General features: G+C 40.9%; 1 long non-coding RNA gene across 1 annotated transcript; it reads left to right on the plus strand.

Moving 5' to 3' along the window:
* Positions 1–560: 560 nt before the first annotated feature.
* On the plus strand, positions 561–1,363 carry LOC142160425 (uncharacterized). The gene is made up of 2 exons (XR_012693219.1): positions 561–671; positions 882–1,363. It is a non-coding gene; the product is annotated as an uncharacterized LOC142160425 (long non-coding RNA).
* The last annotated feature ends 7,107 nt before the right edge of the window (positions 1,364–8,470 follow it).

The raw sequence follows: 8,470 nt of genomic DNA on the forward strand, positions 1-8,470 counted from the left end.
TTGAGGAACAGCAGTAGATGCAACACTTCAGAATGTCACGTGGGACATTTAACTATGTGCTGGACCTTATTACCCCAGCACTTTCCAGGAAGGCCACTAACTTTGGGAAACCTATTCCACCATGTAGTCGCCTTTCTATTGTGTTGTGGTGGTATGCTACCCCTGGAGAATACCGGACAATCTCCTGCTTGTTTGGAGTGGGGATATCCACGGTGTGCACTCTAGTGCATGAAGTCACCACGGCATTGCTGGAAGCCCTGTATCATCGCTTCATCTCCTTACCGCAAGGTCAGTGCCTGGCTGATACAATTGCAGGATTCCTGAAGCATGGGTTTCCACAGTGTGCTGGAGCCATAGACGGGGGACACATCCCCATCATTGCCCCCACAGACAACCATGCGGATTACTACAACCGCAAAGGCTGGCATTCCATCATTCTGCAGGCTGTGGTTGACCACAACTATTGGTAAGCATTTTTTATGGGGTTTTTTATGTGACTGTGCCAAGTGTAATGCGTATTGTAAAACATTGCTATATGTATTTTTTTATGTCAGTTTCACATATGTTTTCATCGGCTGGCTGGACGTTCCCATGACGCCAGAGTTCTAGCAAATTCAGACCTTTACCAAATTGCTGAGGAAAGACAAGATGGCTGGCTGTTCCCTAGAGAGGTAAATATAGGTGTAATGTTGTATGATGTTTTTGTAATTGAAGCTTATATACTATTGTTTGCTATCAATATTGTATGTATTTACTGCCCCTTTTTATATATAGATGTACCACTTGCAAAATGCATTTTCACCATATAGTACCAAGTGTACTGCGTTATGTGACCAATATTTTTAACATGGTGACGTGAAACTGCATGTTTTTATTTACAGAAATCTACGTTTGTTGATGGTGTGGAGATACCGGTACACATCATTGGGGATGCTGCTTACCCTTTGAGGCGCTGGCTGATGAAGGGGTTCACTCAGCAACATCACCTGTCTCAGGAACAGATCCGGTTTACACATACCCTCAGCTCGGCTCGGATGGTGGTGGAAAATGCTTTTGGGCGCTTGAAAGGACGTTGGCGCTGTCTATTGAAGCGCAATGACATTGACACCAAGCTTATGCCCCACGTGGTTGCTGCTTGCTGTATTTTACATAACATTTGCGAAATACAAAAAGAGCAATTTCTACCTGAGTGGAATGTGCAGGAATCTGAAATGCCAGTGCTGTCAGTGGACTCCAGTACTTTTGAAGGAGAGCGCACCAATACCTCTGCTGAACTTATTAGGACCACCCTCACTGCCAATTTGACCTCACTTGTTTGAATGTACCACACAAATGTAAAAGTAAAAAAAAAATGTTTATTTCACATATTGTATTTTGTTTTGTACATATTTCCTCATATGTCTCTTCACAAAAATATAAAATGACACAATACAAAAGTGCTTACTTGCATGTAGAAAAAAAAAAAAAATATATACACAAGTAGTAAACAGAAGACACAAATGTGCCCAAACAGTAAGTGCAAATTTGCTTTTCACGTAATATGTGAAGCTAACGGCGTGTTTCCAGATCACACGTAACATACATGATAACAATTAACTGTTAAACATTTGTCTATAAAACATGATTATTACAATTGCCGATATTGTGGCATTTCTGGTTGTGGAGTGGTTTGGTTACCAGGTGGGTATTCTATGCTGGGGTTACCCATAGGTTGAGCATGTTGTGTATTCTGTACCGGGTTTGGAGGGCTATTGTTGCCTAACATGGGTTGCCCCCGCTGGTACATAGGATAATGTCCGTCATAATAGTAAGGACTTGGAGGAGGAGCCTGCACCCGTGAGAGGAGTCTGTCCATGAATCCCATCATACAGTCACGATTTTCGCGTAACACGCATTCCTGCATATTCATGATTTGCATGAGGAAAGAGTCCTGGAGATCCCGCTCATTGTCCATGAAACGCTGCAGTTGTGTATTCTCGTGTTCCCTCATGTTGCTCTCCATCTCCCGCAGTTGATCCATCATGACAGTTGTCATTGTTTTAGTTGCTTGCTCCATTTTGTTGGGCCTTTTGCGTTTTTTAGGAACGTTGTAAACTGTACGTAGAAAAAAACACAGTAAAACATACATTAGAATATATAATGTGGCAGAACAAAAAAGCAGTGTTGTAAGCTGATATGTGCTTGAGGCCTCCTCCCTCTTGCCCAGTAGTTTTGCACTGCAACATATGCGTGTTAATGTTTTAATACTTTGGAGTGTATTATATTTGTCTTTTGGGCTTTTTGTTGATATAGTTCTCTTTTTTAAGTTATGTAGATATATTGGTATTTGGTTTGCATTTATGTTGATATACTTCTCTTTTTTTGCCAGTTATTTTCAAACATTTTTTTTTTAAAGTTATGTAGATATATTTATTGGTATTTGGCTTGCATTTCTGTAGATATAGTTCTCTGTTTTTGGCAGTTATGTTTATACAGTTCATTTTTTTTTTCAATTATGTAGATATATTGGTATGTATATATAGTTGGTTATTATGTGAGATTATTAAAGATACTTACTGTTGGAGCGTAAACTGGGACCTGGCGTAGACTTTGACACACTGGCACTGGTTCTGGCTGCGTTTCTTGCGAAGTATCTGTAACGACTTGTGCAGCAGGGAATGGCTGTGAATCGTTCAATTCCTCCCAAGAAATGTTGGTGTCATCTGTTGTGGCAGAGCACTCCAGTTCTGGGGTGTCTTCAATAGAATCTTCTATTATTACCGTTGCGGCCTCGCTTGTCTGTGTGCTCTCTGGTGGTGTTGGTATAGCCGCATCCACATTGCTAGAAGATGACAGTGACAGATGACAGTCATAAAAGGGCCAGTCCATTCTTGCAGCGCCACTTTTGCACCTGTTGTGGCCATGGACTTTAGTGTACTGCTTCCTCAGGGACTTCAATTTGTTCAGGACTTGTTGCTGTGTCCTCTTTATGCCACGTTGTGTGAGTATTTTGGCAATGTTGTAGTACACTGTGGTATCCTTCACAGTCCCAGTCACTTGCCTTCTAATTTCTTCCTCCCCTCTGACATTCAGCAGCTCACGCACCTCTTCCTCCATCCAGTGTGTCATAATTGCTGTAAATAAACACTGTTTTTGTGAAATAATAAAAGCAATTTTCTCCCAAAAAAAACATTTCGATGTTGAGTACACCATCCACCATCTCTCCTAAAAAGCTTCTACAATCTCCCACGGGCTTCCACCGATGACATCATCCTCCAGAGACAGGCAGACAGCCAATCAGCATGTTTTCTGTGCAACCCGGGTTGAAAAACCCGGGTTGCACCATTCATAGTGCAGGCAACCCGGGTCCGACCCGGGAATTACCCCTCGATAAATCCCGGGTTGAAGACCCGGGTTTTTAGACCCGGGATTTTGGTCTTGTACCATTCATACTGCACCAAGACCCAGGTCGTTTGAGCTCGTCCCGGCAAAAACCCGGGATTTTGGTGCAGTATGAATGGGGTATTGATAGTCAATTCAGAAAATCGGGGAAGCATACTACATGCTTCCTGGTGAGAGGATTTAGCCATGTGAGCTTAATTTTTATTAACTGTGCTTGGTACTCAGTTCTTCATCACAAAACCTATTCATGCACATACATGCATGTGACTGATCTAATAAAAACTTGTTGATTGTCCGCAGATTGGACATTTGAAGGCTTATTGCAAAAAATAATATGATTGAGAATCAGAAATTTTAGCAAAAGTAAATGAGACACTGGATATTTGTAATGAAGAAAATAATTTTGAGACAAACTGTCAAAGCATTGATTGATACAGAGACTTTGTAACAACCAATGAATTGTAGAACAAATTGATTAGAAGGTATTTTAAATTTGATATTCCTGGAAGAAAACCAAACTTTGTCCTTGGCTGCCATCTCAAATGATTTTATTCACTTTGACACATTTCATTAATTTAAAAAAGTGTGCCTTTATCGCTTTCACTATTTTCTTGTTTGCTCTACTGACAACTCCCTTTAGGTGCTGCAGGCTTTATAAGATGGAGGTTCAGGGGAAGATTTTAAATGGAACACCCTGAATATAAATTTGTATCACTAGTTTAGGCACTCACCTACAGGAGATGCCTTGACGTTGGCAGGTGATCTTAATCCCAATATAGCTATATTGTACACAAAATTCTCCTTTATGTACATGCTGACACATAGTGATTTAAAATAAACAGTCTACTACAATCCAAATATCAGAAAAGCCTTTAGAAGTTGGATTATCTTGAGGAAATCTATCAGTATAAGTGTCTATGGTTTATTGGAATGTAAATTAGAGGTACTGTAGGAGACTAATGAGAGACCATTCAAAAATAAAGTGAGCCAAACCTTAAAAACCCTTAGGGGTAAATTTATCAAGCTACAGGTTTGAAAAAGTGGAGATGTTGCTTCTAGCAACCAACCATATTCTAGCTGTCATTTTGTAGAATGTACTAAATAAATGATAACTAGAATCTGGTTGCTATAGGTAACATCTTCACTTTTTCAAACCCGCAGCTTGATATATTTATCCTTTAGTGTTCACAGTAAAGAATAAAATATAAAATGCAAAATGTCATCTGGTGTATGTAGAGAAACCTTTAAACCTTCTTATTTTCCTTTTGTTCAATCCACCTCAATAAACATGCAATATAAAGTTGAAAAGCACACCTACAGTGTAAATTCTGTGACAAAAATAATGATAACAATAAGCTTAAGCAAAATTATAATTAGTGAATTTTTCACACTTTTTGTTCAAAAGGCACCCCAAGAGGGTGTCTCAATTTGTAGTCAGCTTACAAAATATTTCCTTTATTTAGATGTTTTTAAAGTAATAAATGTTTACAGTGATACAAATACTTCTATCACTGTAAATGTGTATTTTATTTTATTTTCATTACCTGCAGCGTAGACATGCCCTGACATATCAGTTTTGTAGGATTGTGCCTCAGTTGCTGGACTCCCCATTGCAGAGCTTGGCACGTGGGTATGGGCAGGGCGATATTTGTCTTCTATGCTGTGATGCTTCCTCTATTATCTCTGAAGGGTCTAAACCCTCTTAAAGCTAACTGGGAGATTGACGTAGGGGACATCTCTGATGAGGATTGAAACATTGCTATAGGTGGCATTAGAGAGGCCACCTCATGTCTACGGTTCCAGCAGTGGCATTTCTATATTTTGCATAGAGTGCATTTCAACCCTGATAGATTGCACAAGCTGGGGTTGCCGTAATAGTACACTGCCCAAAATGTAATGCTTCCTCCGGCACCTTCTGGCATATGCATTGGTTATGTCTTGAAGTGCATATCTTTTGGAGATCTGTATGGAATTGCATCTCCTCCACCCTAGAAATTACCACTGCTTTGTGTCCATGGGCCTGTCTTTTTGGGCTTATGCTGGTGGGGCACCTTAGTAAGCCAATGTTAAGTATGTATTCAATTTAACATCACTTGCCAAGGTGATTATAGCACAGTGATGGATGGCGCCAGAACCTTCCAGTATACACACCTGATTTGCCCTGGTAAGTGACATCTGGAAGCATGAAAGATTTATGTATGAGAGTAGGGAAGTTCTGCACAAATAACATAAGGTTTGGCATCTCTGGTACATTTTGTCATTCATCCCCACCAAGATGATGCTGATTTTGTAATGTAAGTGGGAGTTTTGTGGGTTGCCCCCCCCTGATATTCACCTATATGCTACATAGATGTCCTCCAGCTGTCCGCAGCGCTAATATGTTACTTAAGAGGCAATCTGTTTAGTCGATTGGCTGGTACACGCTGTGAGATACCATGTTTCCTTCTAGAACTGTTGCCCAAGATATTGGTTTCAAATTTTGATCTGACCAAAAGTTAATGTGTATATGCATTCACTATTCTATGTTCACACATCTTAGGATATAGGTAGGTTGATTAAGTTTAGCTAGTTAGATAATCAAGATATGTGTATGTTTTGTGTCTGTAATAAAAATCAATAAAATACTTTATTTAAATAAAAACAGATTTTACAAAAAAGTGTGGCGTCTCCCTTCTTAACAGAGTTAACCCTAGTGCTTTCAGCCTACTGCTGGTTCCCATGAAAATGGGGGGGGGGAAGCATGGGGTACCCTGATTTTACAGAAAAGAGCACTAGACCAACCAGCCGGGGTTGGTGGCACTATAGCAGGGGGACATATGGCAAGGGTCCCCCTGCCACAGGGCCATTTTTCCCATTGTGCACAATGGGCAGGTGCCCAGGGGCCCTGCAGCCCAGGAGGGCCCGTCGGAGGTAGCACAAAAAAAAAAACCTGCAAAAAAAAAAGAAAAAATACTTACCTTGCGGTCAGCTGGCGATCCGGCTCCCTCCCTGGTCTCCTCCTCCATGCGGCGCTCGCAGTGCATGTCGGGCGTGACATCATCACGCCCGCCTGACATCCATTGCGGAGCTCAATGGAGGAGGAGACCATGGAGGGAGCCGGATCGCCAGGTGACTGCAAGGTAAGTATTTTCTTCTTCTTTTTTTTTTTGCAGGTTTTTTTTTTGTGCTGCCTCTGACGGGCCCCCCTGGCTTGCAGGGCCCATATATACAATCATTTATTTTTTATATATATATATATATATATATATGTATATATAGGGGCCCCGGTGCACTGCTTTGCCCGGGGGCCCAAAATGTTAAGAGGGCCCTGCCCTGCCATAATGACAACCAACCCCAGCACAGGGCTGGATTCCCTAATTGTGTGGGTTCCCCCTCTAGGAATACCCAGCCCCATGCTAAAAGCACTAATACTCTTCCTACACCCCTGGGGTGGTGGGTATATTGTAATACAGTGTGAAAAAAGAAAGAGATTGAAAAACACTATTTTAGTTTGTAGAACTACAAGTCCCAGCCAGTCTGGGCTACCATTACCAGTGTGAGCAGGCTGGTGCTTTTAGAACTACAAACACCAGCATACCCATGGCAGACAGGGCATGCTGGCACTTAGATAACCACAAGTACCACCATGCCCTGACACCCAGAGCTCACTGTTAAACCACATATATTTAATAAAAATAATCCATTTGATCTTCATCTGTATGGGATCCAATCTGATAAGCTTTTACTCCAATTAGGCTTGCAACCATAACCAAAACCAAAGCAACATATTCCAAAGGTCCTGTTGCTGTCAAAAAAAATTCCATTCTAGGTCCTGGAGTGGTCCAAAAAATTTAACCCCCACCCCAAAAAAAATTATATTTCAAATGTCCATGTAAAGCATCTTCTTTTCTTCGTTCACAAAGACCCCATGATATTCAAAATATCCATGCAAACAATTTTCTTTCTTCGCTAACAATGATCCCAGAATATTCCAAAAGGACTTGAAAAATATCTTCTGTTCTTCAATCATAATAACCCCATAATATTCCAGCAGGATGCGGCTTGGCAACATAAAAACCATAATAAACAAACACTATTTTTTCTATGAAAGACCATCTACTGCAGAATGAAATATAAACTGTCGAAGTCAGCAAATTGGATAAAGTAATTTCAATTAAAGTCGAGCAAACTTGGTTGTCTTTGTCTGAAAAGATGCGTACGGTACGCTACGGCGTACAAGGGCACGCTACGGCGTGAAAGGGCGTACGCATCCACTACAGCAACAGTAATTGGTCTTTTACCATACATTCGCACAAACACGCATACTTATAAAATAGTACACCGTAATGGTAGTTGCAACACATAGTCAGTTATGTCGAAATATTGTAGTATTTATATGTTATATTAGAGTTACATGCATATTAGTGAAATACACGGAACAGGTTGAAGGAATCATATCATGAGTGATATCATAATAAACCTCTTTACATATCCTACTGATTGGTTCACTCTGCGAGGGAATCGCAGAGTGCATACACAAGTTATGAATGATAGGGAATTATGAACTACTTAAGACTAAGGAATCTTGGCGGGAAGAGCCGAGCATACCCACTGGAGAGGTGACCCCCCTCCTTTGGATTACTTAGGATGAACTAGCCAATGATTGACAACCCCTTGGACCTTCCTGAGACCTGGACCAATGGATGCAAGCTATACCACCTTCATTGTATTACTGTATTTCTGTGTGTATATAAGCAGCAGCTTCACATCTAGTGTTCAGACATCTTGTCACCAGACTTCAGGATTGAATGACTGCACACTGGATCCAGAGCGCCTGCGATAAGTAACGGCTGTATTTATTATCACTTCGCTTGAACATATTATTCTACTATTTGCAAATAAATCTTTGTCCGTTGGAAACACAAATCGAGGTTCGACAATCGTTATTGGTTAGCGACAATACACACATAACAATTTGGGGGCTCGTGAGCTTTGGAGGTTTCGTTGCCGATGATACGCAAGACCAACGGATTTCGGTTCCGCAACAAAGGGTGGAGACGCGTCATATACGGGTAAGAACGCAATGTGTTCAAAACCTGAAATTTACTCT

The sequence above is a fragment of the Mixophyes fleayi genome, chromosome 6 (genome assembly GCF_038048845.1).
Source record: "Mixophyes fleayi isolate aMixFle1 chromosome 6, aMixFle1.hap1, whole genome shotgun sequence".
Taxonomy (NCBI): Eukaryota; Metazoa; Chordata; class Amphibia; order Anura; family Limnodynastidae; genus Mixophyes; species Mixophyes fleayi.